At 32.5% G+C, this 5,792-nt stretch overlaps 1 pseudogene; it reads right to left on the reverse strand.

Moving 5' to 3' along the window:
- Positions 1-230: 230 nt before the first annotated feature.
- On the reverse strand, positions 231-785 carry LOC149948918 (uncharacterized; annotated as a pseudogene).
- Between the last annotated feature and the right edge of the window lie 5,007 nt (positions 786-5,792).

The following is a 5,792-nucleotide window of genomic DNA, read 5'->3' on the forward strand; positions in this document are numbered from 1 at the left end:
TATTTACATATTTATTATAACCAGTTCTTACTATATTTACATATTTGTTATATCCAGTACACTCTACAAAAGTCTACATAGACTTTATTTGAGCAATTCAGTAAAATAAAATGTACTAAAGTTCCTTTACCGCAGTCTTTTGAATAAAAAAAAATATTTATCTGTGCAACATTTCAATGTTTTTTTTTAATATAACTTTAAAGAAATTGTATGATTTTTATTTTTAACATTTATCTATCTAGCAATGGATCACGAGAGAAATTGCATAAATAACAACAAATTTTCCATATTTTGTTCATTTTACCACTCATAGAGTTAGGGAATGTATATTTTAAAATCCGAAAGGTTTTGATTTATCGTATTGCACGCTCTACGTGTATTCTTACACTTGCAATTTCTCTAGTCATGTTTTCTTCTTCTACACTTAATTGTTTTTTTCCATGCAGAAATGGTGGAATATTTAAAGTTATTCCTCTCTCATTTAACTCTTCTTTAATTAAAAACCCACGATCTGCCATTACGGAATCCCCTTTTTCCAGCATACGAATCACACCACTTTGTACGGTGATTACTTTATCCGAAAGCCTTCCAGGTGCCAAGTCAGAAACATAAGAAATCCAACCATTGGGTGCAATACCTATAAGGCCCTTCGCTGTATTATGAGACTTGTATGTTGAGTAAGTTTGACTCTGCACTCTGAAATCTGATGGAGTTTCAATAAAAATCTCAGAACAATCTAAGATCATTCTGGTTGTTGGATAAACATTTTTGAAAGAATGGGGCATGTGTTTGTTGTCAAAACCCGTGTAAAAATGTAGGGCACTTTCATTTCCCAAAATAGCTTCAATTTTAAACTCAGGTTTTTTCTTAGCACATTCCAATTGGTTTTGCAAGTCCATCTGTATAACTTTACAACTCTTTTCATGGAGTGCAGTTTCTAATTCTTTAATATTTTTTTCTAAGTCCTCATTTTTCTGTTTACAAATTTTCAGTTCTTCTAGTAATGTCTCAATTAATAAGTTCTTTTCCAAAACTGATTTGATTAAATCTTCAGTTCGTTCTGATTCTGTATATGAGTAGTTATGATCTAAAACAGAATAAAATTATGTACCCGCCATTTACATTTCAAAGGCATAAGATCCAGGAGGAGCAGTTGATGGGGGGGGGGGGGGGGGGGATTGCCCCCAAAGTTTATACAAGGAGGAGTAAGTTAGTTTAGAATAAATATTTCATTTGTAATTGAAATGAAATAAATTCTACCTTATTTTAGTGTAAAATTTCGAAATTTAACGAACAACAAAAATAAATCTTGGTTGTTTTTACTAGGGGTGTGCCAAATATTAGGTACTGCCAAATTATTTGGACCAAATACCAAATCAAATAATTTGATATTTGAAATTAAACGATAAAATGTATTTAATAATATCAAATAGTTTGGTATTTGGTCAAATAGTTCCAAAATCAAATAATTTGGGGTCTTCAAATAGTATTTGTTGATTTCAAATATTTTATTAATTTCTCAAATAATCAATTAACAGCTAGAAGTTGTCTGGGTTTTCCCGCCAAATATTTTAAAGCTGGCGCGCTTTTGCCATTGGCAAAAATTGAAAATGGAAAAATGAAAGCGAAAATTAAGCTAAAACTTAAAGCAAGAATCAATATAAGCTGGAATAGTGTAAAATAAACTTGGTCTGAGGTCTCTTTACTACTATAATACTATTTAGTTACTAGTTAGATTTATTAATTATTTAAATTTATTTATGTTAAACCTCCAAACCCGCATTAATAATGCTGGTTTAAATGGTTTCATTTAAAAAGTAGACTTAATTTTAAAAGTTCAAGATTAAGACGGATTAAACTTTCAACTTTAACAAGTTCCACTAATGGTAAGAAACCACTTAAAATTATATTTCTTTTAGACTTAATTGTCACTTAATACTTATAAATAGTTAGACTGATTAGTACTTAGTATTAAGTTTTTACTCTTGTTAAATTACTAGTGTTTTGTTTACTATTTTTAACCTTTAAAAAAGTTTCCCTTCAATTTTGGCATGATTTCAATAATTTAGTAATTTGCAAACCAAATATGCATATTATTTGACAACCAAATAGTTAAATTATTTGACACTATTTGAGAACCAAATAGTTAAATTATTTGACAGTATTTGAAAACCAAATTAGTATTTGATATTTGAATACGGTATGGTATTTGATCAAATATTTTTAACCAAATACTATTTGACCAAATTATTTGACTTTTCAAATATTTGATTTGGTATTTGATGATCTTGAAAAAAAATATTTGATATTTGATTTGGTCTTCAAAAAAAGGTATTTGCACGCCCCTAGTTTTTACCAATTTAGTTGATCTCAGCTCTCAAGTAACGATATAACATAACACACTCGGAGGCCCTGACCATTGCCTCGTGCCCCTTGATGTACACTACCTTTTAAATGATCGCAATCACTCCCTGAAGAGGTATTTTCACCAATAGAAACATCTTTACTATCTTTTTTTTTCTTCATTTTTTTTATAGGAAGTTCAACTGTTACTTCAGCCCCCATTGAAAAGTCAAGCTCCGTAGAGTGGAGGTTGTCTACTATATCTGGACTTTGGTTTAAACCAGAATCAAACAACTTTCCTAAAACCAAATAAATATTTATTAGTATGTGAAGTATAGCCAAAGAAATCTTTACTTTTTGGTCCGCTCTTTTTTTTTATATATGTTTTGTGGGGGTGTTCAATGGTGGCTCATCCGAGTATGTTTTCCAGGGAAAATATTTAGGAACTTTATCCAAACGTGTTTTAATTCCATTTAGGTTGAAGTGAGCTCCACAATTTCTACTTGATAGTGATGGAGTCCACAAGCTATACTTCCCATATGAGCCTTGACGGTTGATACGAGTTACCCATAATTTACATAGTTTCTTATCTTTTGGGAAAGTATGAAAGCTAGTGTGGGTAGTTTTCCTTGAATTGTTTGTACAACCAGGGACGCAGCAAGATTTTCCACCAGATATTTTCAATTTATTTCTAAATCTAATTAAAAATATAAAGGGCTGTAAGTAATACTAACCGGTAACCATGTCTTTGAAATAAAAATAATACAGTGACCCAGCATTTACATTTTGGCTAAATGTAATAATAGCTCCTGCAGGTATTTTACTTACCCAGAAATATTTGAAATTTCACCAGACTGACTTGTGGAAGCCTTGGAGGAACTGTCCATTTTGTTTAAATAAAGTGGGTTAAGCACAAATTAATATCACTTTCTGAAAAGGAGAGTGGAAAATCTTTTAATTGTTTGGTCATGCCACTTATGTTTTGTCCATGGTCCTTTGGGTTAACATAATCTTTAAGTACTCTCAAAAGTGACCCAATTAATTATAAAACATATTTTATTTAAACATACTTAGAAATATTTGAAATTTCACCAGACTGACAAGTGGAAGCCTTGGGTGAACCGTCTATTTTGTTTGAAAAACGCGGGTTAAGCAGATAGCAGAACGTCAAAATTTTATTTTTGCGTCCTGCTGTCTGCTTTGAAAATTACCGCCTACTCCGTCGAGGCTTAAGTAACATCGCCAACTCACCCTATTTTCATGGAATTTATTAGATGAAAATTGTTTATTCACTTACTTAAAAATGATAATAGTTCGTTTTCCGAACATTTCTGAAGCCGTTGAACTAGTTTTCCCTATTTATTAACAATTTTTAATTAGCATAACTCATTGTTAAAACTTTACTAAAACATGCATAACGCTATGAGAAAAACTTTTAATTGGATAATATTTACCTTTGGGAGGACGCAAAGCGCCGCCACTAGAGGTCTCTATCTTAGGCAAGATTGTCAATTCGAAATTTTATCGCTTTAAAACTTAAAATTAACACTTATCTTTGAAAAATTATTCATCAGAACCTAAAACTGGCTATTAGAAATAAGAGTTGCGTTTCTGAGGGTATTTATTTTTCAAATTTGAGATTTAGACGCGTTTTGTGTGGCATTTATCAACCCGAGTAAGAGAATATTTCAAATGTATAAATTTTGAAAAGAAGATGTCGCTACTGCCCTATCGTCGTACGTTAATTTTCTTATCTCCAGGACAATGCCGTAAACATGGGGCTCTATGCTAGACCTTTACTTATGGGGACCTTATGATAGGCTTATGTTAATACTTAAATGTCCGTGACATCTTGTTCTCATTAATAACAGTACTATTAGTTTTCTAGAGTTAAAACAATAAATAACTTTGCTTAATTTCAAACCAATTAATAAAAAAAAATATTGTGGCCTAATGGGAATCTTTTGCGTTCAAATAAAATTGTAAAAGTTGACGGCTTTGACATTTCTTAAGGAGGGTAAGCAAAGTTAGCAAAGCGGTATAGCACTGTGATCATTCATTGACGGCACTGGCAAGTTAGATCGACGAACGACTCAACTGTTGAAGCTTGGACGGATAATTACTGGACTCGAAACCAAATGGCGCGCTTGGTGCTTTTACGGCAGCGCCGCTTGTAGCGCCATTGTGTCAAGTATTGGAAAGATTTCTATCCAAATAATAAACACGTGCCCCATATTAGCGGACGACGTTAGGCCTAGCGTTCTTAGCTCGTCACTGTCGCCAAAGCTTACACCCATTGAGTTGGGAATATTAATCTAGAGGTCCAATCAAAACGTCGGAATTCAGTATTTCGCGAAACAAGTTTTTAAAAAATAAGAATACTGCCGTCTGCTCCCAAATGACGAGAAAACTTTATCATTCTACCCGTGGCGCCGTCTATCTCTCAATGGTTCGTTCAAATAAGACGCGTTTTCCGGCAAAAAGATTTTTTTTCAAAAATAATGGACGGTGCCACGGGTCATATGATAACGTTTTCTCGTCATTTTAGAGGAGACGGCACATTCGTAATTTTCAAAAACTTGTTTCGCGGGGGGCAGATTTGATTGGATCTCTAGATTAATAGATTTTCCCAACTCAATGCTTACACCTTTATTCGAGCCTTTATTACAATTTTGGGAATGATATAATAAATGTAAGTATTTTTGTTATTGAATATTTAGGAAATTCAGAAAATATAATGGATATACCTTCCAAATGCTTTTGGGAACCTGTTGAAGGTAATGTAATAATTTCATTAAGTTTAAAGCAATATTATATTTCAAATACCTACTTTATTTTTAAATTTAGAAACGGTCTCAACCAACTCAACGTACCTGACTGTGATTAAAAATGCCTTATTTACAAATTATGAAGTGAACTATATATGCCAAACATTAAAGCGAACTTCCTATTTAAATTAATTTAATCATTACTGAATAATCTTGTGGAACCGGGGATTTTGCTTAGGTTTCGAGTCCAGTAATTATTCCTCCAAGGTGGAAGCTTACGTAGGGTTCTCAAACCATGGACTAATCAATACAGGGACGGAAGGCAGAGTAAGAGTTCCCATAGAAAGCCGCGGCCAACACTTAAATGGTTGGCCCAATTTTTACCCCCTTTCACTGTAGTTTTTCCTGAGTCAAAAAGGAAATAGAATTGCCTTTTGTCGTCTGCTATATAGCTATATAAAGGCCCCAACTCTGCTCTAACGGTTTCAAGTTGACTTTAAATACAGAATTACGGCGGAAATATTATATTTTAATAGTTTGATTGAACATTATTACGTAAAATTTTCGTTTAAAATATGAGGAAAAAGTTGTGTCTACCCCACTTGCAAAAGTGATTCAATGTATAAATCTGTTTTAATTATCTTTTTTTCGGGTAAAATAGAGAAAAAGTTTCGTATGTAT

Source organism: Leiobunum rupestre, chromosome 4, assembly GCF_980474605.1.
Source record: "Leiobunum rupestre chromosome 4, qqLeiRupe1.1.hap1, whole genome shotgun sequence".
Taxonomy (NCBI): Eukaryota; Metazoa; Arthropoda; class Arachnida; order Opiliones; family Sclerosomatidae; genus Leiobunum; species Leiobunum rupestre.